Source organism: Schistocerca americana, chromosome 3 (assembly GCF_021461395.2).
Source record: "Schistocerca americana isolate TAMUIC-IGC-003095 chromosome 3, iqSchAmer2.1, whole genome shotgun sequence".
Classification (NCBI taxonomy): domain Eukaryota; kingdom Metazoa; phylum Arthropoda; class Insecta; order Orthoptera; family Acrididae; genus Schistocerca; species Schistocerca americana.
Window position 1 is genome coordinate 303242194 of NC_060121.1, and position 7619 is coordinate 303249812.

Sequence of the window (7619 nt, forward strand, 5' to 3'; positions counted from 1 at the left end):
GAACATCAGGATACGGGAGGTTTTCCACAGGTCGGGATAGAAGCCAGTGGCAAGGATGACATTGTAGAGGGTGGCAAGGATTGGGGATCATCTGGAATGGAAAAAACATCAGAGAGGTGAGAGGCAAAGTGGTTGGCCTTACAGAGGTTGTCAGGAAAGGGACAGTCATTAAGGAGGAGAGGGTACTGGGGGGTGGGGCGGGTCCCAGTAAGGCGGTGGAAAGCAGACCAATACTTGGAAGAGTTTATGGGGAGCGTGGTGTTGAGTTGTGTACATGTCTGGTGCCAGGCACAGCGTTTCTTCGCTGTAAGCAGGTTGCGGATGTTTCGTTGTAATTGCCGGTGGCGGGTAAGTGTATCCCAGTCACGAGTGTGGAGAAAAGAGCAGTAGAGGCGGCGGGACCCTCGAAGGAGGAGGACGGCCTGTGGAGGCAGTGCGGAGCGGTGAGGGTGGATGGCTTTGGTGGGGATATGGGTGGCGATGGCGTCAGACAAGGTCTGGTGCAGGAAGGCAGCAGTGCGAGAGATGTCATCAGGATATTGGAGGGTAAGGTCGTGGCCGGCAACCTGAGTGTGAATGGAGTCCCGGTAGGCATCCCAGTTGGCACGGGAGTAATCATGGACAAGTTTAGGAGGGACATCAGGGCGAGGAGCGTTGCGGGGATGGCGATCATTAGAGATAGTGAGGAGAACAGGAGCATGGTCACTGCCAATGAGGTCAAGGACATCTGCGGTGATGCGCCCAAGGCGGTTGGGAGAGGCAAAGACCACATTGGGAGTGGTGTTGGATTCGGGTCGAGTGTTCTGAGGCAGGGGAACCAGGTCTCCCTGGAGTGTGGTGAGAAACTGATGCCACCGCTGGAGGTCGGCAGGATCACGGCTGTGGATATTGAGGTCGGCGACAATCACATAGGTGGAGAAGGTGCGGTCAATGTGGGCCAGGAAATCGTACGGGATGGGGGTGCGAGGGCGGACATAAATGGTGGCACAGGTGATGGTAAGGGTGCGGAAGAAGAGGCCGAGGGTGAGATGCTCGGCAGGATTGTTAAGGAGAGGTTGGGGCCAGACAGGGAGGTGCTTGAGGTGGCCTATAGCAACTCCGCCACGCACCAGAGGGTATGGGTTATCGGTGCGGTGAAGGGTGTAAGGAGCCGTGGAGATGGAGATACGGGGTTGAAGGAAGGTTTCATTTAGGACGAAGGCATCCACGCGGTGCTGACGGAGGGTGAGGAGGAAGAGGAGTTTGTGGGTGGGCAGGGAGCGAATGTTGTGGTACAGGATACAGTAGGGTTGTTGTACCATGAGAGGAGAGAGTTAAACGAGGGTGGTGAGGGGGATGAAGGTGAAGTGGGCCTGGTTGTGGGAGTATGTGGCATAGGTGGTAAGATGGAAGATGGAACGGGCAGCGAGGGCGATTTGGGAAAGGGTGTGGGAGCACTGGAAGGGCTGGATGTTTTGGAGTACAATGGTGATGAAACGGATGATGTCCTCTGCAGTAGGTGGAGGGCGGAGCGAGCTGTTGGGGTGGATGGTGTCATCAGCAGGATGGACAGGGACGGTGAGCTCAGGGGTGACTGGAGGAGGTTTCGCTTTACACTTCGAGGAGTAGGTAGGATGTGGTTCGTTGCAAGTGTTGCAGGAGGGGGGAGAGGTGAGGTTGGGGCAATTCTTGAGGAAGTGTGAAGCTTTGCAGTGGGGACAAGTAGGGGAGTTCTTGCAGGCAGAGGTAACGTGGTCGTTGTACGTGAGACAGCGTTGGCAGCGGTAGGATTGGACTGGGGAATGGGAGGGGTCCACCTTATGACGGCGATTGTAGATGAGGGCTCCCTCGGTGAGGAGGCGGTCAATGGAGGAGGAGGATTCGGTGAATATCCACATGAGAAAAGTCGGCCCGGCATCATTGAAGATGCGACGGGCCGAGCGGATTTCAATGTCGGGCCGGGAGTTGAGTTCCGCCAACACCTCAGCCTCCGTGATCACGGGGCTAAGCTTCGTGATCACAGCGGTGAAGGTTGGCGGACGTCGGGGACGTTGAGGCTGACGGGTAGAGGAGGGGGTGTGGTAGGGGGTGAGGGTTGGACGTTGGCCAAATTGGATACGGGGGATGCGGGAGAGGAGATCGGTGTGGAAGGAAGCATTGGGGGATTTAATGAGGACCGAGTCCTTGCGAGGAATCAGAAGGGAGATGGGGGCATTGGGGTAGTATTTCTGGATGGCGAGGGTGAGGGAGCGGGCATTAAGGAATTGAGGGTCAGGATTGGAGAGGACAAAGGTGTGGGTGGCAGGCGTGGTGGGGGCGGGGGCTGGGGTCGCGTCCATGGGGGTGGGTGAGTCACGGGGATTGGGGGTTTTTTTGGAGGAGATGTCGTGGAAAGGGTCAACATTCGGGCACTTTGAAGGTTTCGTGGTCACGACTGGGTGGAGAGGGGGCTGGGGGATGGGTTGCAGGGGGAGATGGCGGGGGCAAGACCACCCTGAGCAGCAGATGACGCAGAGGGAGGGGGCGTGGGTGTCACAGAGACAGTGGAACGTCGAGCCGAAATCTGCGCTGACTTGGAGTCCGTCGGAGGCGGTGCAGGGAGCAGCGGAAAGTCAGTAGCTGTCGATGGGGCGACAGTGATAGAGGAGGGTGAGTTGGGGGTGGTTACAGCGGAGGGAGAGGTGAAAATGATAGTGGTGGTGGGTTGGGACATGGTGGCGGTGCGCGAGAAGGGCGGCGGCGCAAGCACCGGCAGGCGGCGACCAGGCGGCGGCGGCGGCAGCAGACGACGGCGGCAGGCAGCGACCGAACGGCGGCGGCGGCGGCGGCGAGCACCGGCAGGCGGCAGCGGCGGCGAGGAGGACCGGACGGTGAGCAGTAGTGACGGCGAGCAGACGACACGGCAAGGAAATGGTGGGGCTCTTCCACGTCGAAGATACACCCTGAGAGTAGCCCAGGCAGTGAGAGTCTTCGATGAAGAAGTGAGGGAATCCAACCCTCGAAAGCCACAACTAACTTCTGCCGTCAGTAAATGAATTAAAAAAAAAAACAAAAAAACTGGAAGACGAGCTTTTTTCTCCGTCCCGAGTTTCGATCACTGCATTTTGATACATTATCCAACGAAGTAAATACAAATTCCGTATTGTTCATCTTCGAATGTAGCAGCATTTCAATGTACTACGAAAATCCGACTGGCAAGACTGTTTGGGGTTTTTGTCAATATGGCCAATTCTGATTTTTTTCCTACCTGTGAGAAGAAATGGTTGCTAATAGGAACTTTTATGAATTGTGAATCACATGCAGTATTCTCTTCACCATAAGAATAATACGAATATAAACATTTTGCCATGTATTCTTTCGTGTTGCTGCTATCTCATTTAAATCCTGTCTGCCTAATAAACTACGAAACTAGAGTGAGACAACAGCAAACGCGGAAGAATATACATATCATATCATGTTTATATTCGTATTATTCTTATGCCTAATAGTGATACAGTCAGAAATGAAACACGGCAATTGACTAGATTTTTAAATCTAAGATGACTAATTTCTGTGCAGAATGTAATGTACTAAAGGGGCGTCTGCAAAGATTTTCAAACGGAGAAAAATTTTCGCTAAACTCTCGTTCAGAACGTCTTCTATCATACGCAGTCTGTTATTTGGCTCTTGTTGATCATTATCAAAGAAAGCAGCAGTGTAAGTAACAACAAATAGCAGTCTCTTGCCATTGTTTTGCTAATGAGTCAATTCCTTTCTCTCTCTCTTTTTTTTTTTTTTTTTTTTCATTGTAAGCGGCGGTAGCGCGCACAAAAGCAAGCCAAGCCGCGAGCGGCGACAGGCCGTAAACGCACATTATCGGAATGCGGCAAACAATGCATGACACAGTACAGTAATGCATTTTCAGCTTAGAGTGACGTTAACACCTATAACAAAGAGAAAGGCACTTATGAGATCAAAGAAAAATAAGCAATCAATTCAAACCAGACGAAGCACGTGAAAAAGGAAGGGTACCCGTATAAATAAGGACGGAGCGTCTGACGCATAGTAATGGCTGCCTGGTAAATCTTAACTGCTAAGCTTTACCACTCGAACCAAGCTGCTGTAGCTGTATCATTCATTCGACCTAAATTGTGTCTCTTACTAAAATGGACCAGCTTTGTTTCGATTTGGAGGTGCGGCCTAAAACTTTTCTCTCCCCTTGAATTTCGAGTCTCAAATTTCAGGTGCGGCTTAGATTCGGGAAAATTTTTTTTCCTTGATTTCGAGTCTCATTTTTCATGTGCGGCTTAGATTCGAGTGCGGCTTAGATTCGAGTAAATACGGTAAGTTTATGAAGCTATTCTGCATATAGGTTACATGTATCATGAACAGCAACTGTCCTATAACAGTCTCTCGCAATACTCCCAAAACTACGTTAGCGTATTTTGTATTGACTTTTTTATTCTCTTTTGTCAGTTATTGTACAAGATACAATAAGATATGATATAATTAGGTGAGAACTGATACCATGCACACACATTTTTTGTGATAATATAGGTATATATTTGTGGTTAAGTTACATAAAATAGTTTAGAATTGTGTTATAGAAACTAATAGCCTACTTCCCTGAAATTATTTTATACACACAAGCAAGAAGAGAATTATATTTTCTGTAGTGATAAAATATGGAATCTTACATAGTGCGTTTCTGAAACCCGTAGTCAATCTACAGTTTATAGCAGGTGAATTCTTACAATTGCTGTAAAATTTTAAACAGCTTGTAAGCAGTACTTAAATATCTATGTGGATTGCTTCCCAATGAATTCCCAAGCCATAACAGTAGCTATGAATTAAATAAGCCTTCAATCTGACTTTAAGATGTGATTATAATATCTAGATATTTAATTTATTTCAGGAGCTTTTGTAAAATTTTTTAACCTTAATGTAGTGTTCATCTCTAAATGACACTTGTTTTTTGCCTGTTCAGTCAACAGATTCCTTTTCTTGTCATATTTTACAAACATGAATATCTTCATTCCTGCAGAACAGATATCCAATATCAGATGCATACCTCTTAATGAACATAACTGTGTTAAATAAACAGGGCATTCCAAAATTACATCAACAAACTGGGAGAGGATGTTGAAGGTGTCTTGAGGAACAAAATGGGGGTAGTAACCAGAAACATCGTCCAATGATGCTACAGAGTTTTAAGGTTACAAGTGCCAGCGCCTGCCACTAGGTTAACCCTTCGGCAGCAGACATGACTTTTTATACTGACAGACTGTAGGGGGAATGTTGCATAGTGTTTGTTGATTGCAACTGATGCCATGATCAGGCATGGAGAAGATAGAACTAGATGCTGAGTCTCCTAGGAATGTAATGCTCTGTTGCGTTGAGGAGAAAGGTCTTGGACACAGGTTTCCATACACACTTTATTTTCTGTTGGAACTTTCTAAAATCTCCGTGGTTTTTGCTATAAGGGAGAAAAATGAGGCAAGAGAGCTTTGCGATCATAGGAGGCAAGGCCTGTCTATGCAGCAGCTAGCTTCAACTTCTCCACTGGCATTTGTGGCAGTCAGTCACAATCAATGAACAACAAACAACACTGCAAGACGCTCTGATTATAGTCCATTGGCGAGCAAAGTCACATCTGCTGCTGAAGGTGTAGTCTAGCAGTGGTCAACGGCACCTATAACTTCAACGCTCTATAGCTTCATGGGACGATGGTTCTGGACATGGGTTCCTACCTTCGTTTTGTTTCCCAGGACACCTTATACATCTCCTTGAAGTTTGTTAGTGTAATTTTCAAATACCATGTACATATACTAGCAACCAGTCCCAACTTTGCATCGATAGCACTGAGCATCCACAGCTTACCAACTTTTCTCGTGTAGCGGCAATAAATTGTACACACAAACCTTCCACAGGAATCAGTGTATCTCTTAGTGAAAACATTACCAAATTTCCAATAGTAGCCCATGAGATTAACCTTCACATACAGACAGAAAAAAATGAGTAGGAGTTTACTTTACAACTTATATAGAAGACGTGTGTAGATGAATACATTCTGACCAAGCTCTGCTGTTCTCTGGAGTTGCTGCAGCTGTTTACATTTCTGCTTTTCCTGCCAGATGCCACCTCATCTGTAGTTGACCAGCTCATAGTTTCCATCTTTGCCACAAGATTAAATACAGAACAGATAACAATTCACATATTACACACTCATAATTACTATAAATTACGTACACAAACCATGCTCATGAATCAGTCTGTGTACAGGGTGTTTCAAATCTTTTGGGTCAAATTGAAACAGGTGATACTGGGTCCACAACCAATTATGTTGAGATAGGGAACCAATTGTCAGAAAGGCATATTTATTGTGTTTTGGGTATGCATGCATACACCACATTACAACAACATAACTCATAGTAATTGTTGAAACAGATGACTGCCAATCTTAGTCCATGCATGACAATGATGTATGTAGTTCTGCCACACTCTCTCAAAGATATCTGGTGTTTGTTGTACCAGGATACAGGCAGCTTGGACTCTAGGAAGCAGGACTTCATTTGTTTCTTGGGGGGGGGGGAGTTAATATACCATAATTTTGACATAACTCAAGAGGAAAGAGTACAAGGGTGTGTGAATTGCCAATTGCACTGGTCATGGGACAGGACCTCCCCTTTCAATCCAGTGATGAGGGCAGGGGCGATTCTAGGGGTCGGTCAAGAGGGGGAGGGGGTTTGGAGGAATGGAATATGGCTTAACAAAAGGAGAGTTGGGGTCCTCTACCAATAAATTGGTAAAATTTGGTGTTGCTTAAAATAGCTTTTGGTAACTGTTTAGGAGTTCAAGGTAAAAAATGTGTATTAATAAATAATAAGGTGCCTTTTTTAAGTTAAATGATATTTATTGGTTTAGGTAGTAAGCTATTTGCCACTCTTATGCTTTTGTTAAAATGTAATTGGAATACATTGCAACTTATATTGGTACATAATTATAAAAAAAATTATTGAATCTGTTGGAGTAATATATTTGCTGATTTCTGAAGTAATTTTATCCAATGTAATATAATACTCCATGAGGGGGGAGGAGGGGGGGGGGCTTAAGCCCCCCTGGCCCCTTCCTTGCCACCGCCCCTGGATGAGGGTATGTATTCTTCAGATGTTCGTGGACATTAACATCAAAGTGAGCTGGTGTACTGCCATGTTGAAATCGACCTTTCATGGACAACAAGGGGTACAGTCTCTGAGAACTGAGGCAGCACATCTCACAGGAATGGATCAGCCAAATGGGAGGTAGCAAATAAGATCATATTAGATGATCTTGAACAATGTCTGCCCATTTGGTGACAGAGAATTGTTGCTGGTGGCCACCAATGTGAGTGGCGCAGGGATTGTCCTCACTCCAGAAATGGCTGCTGCAGCTGTTTCAAACACCATCACAGGCGATTGAGACCTCATCTTGTACAAAGATCAGCACTACAGTGCTTCAGTGGATAATCCACCGTCAGAAGTGAACGTGGGGTCTTGCTTGCACACATTCTTTATTATAGGGGTGTAATACCTGTTCTGCCAGTACTCTCCACACTGTATCCTTCAAAGTGTGCATTTCATGGGTAAGTTAACCAGTGTGTATAAGTGAGTGGTCAGGCTTAT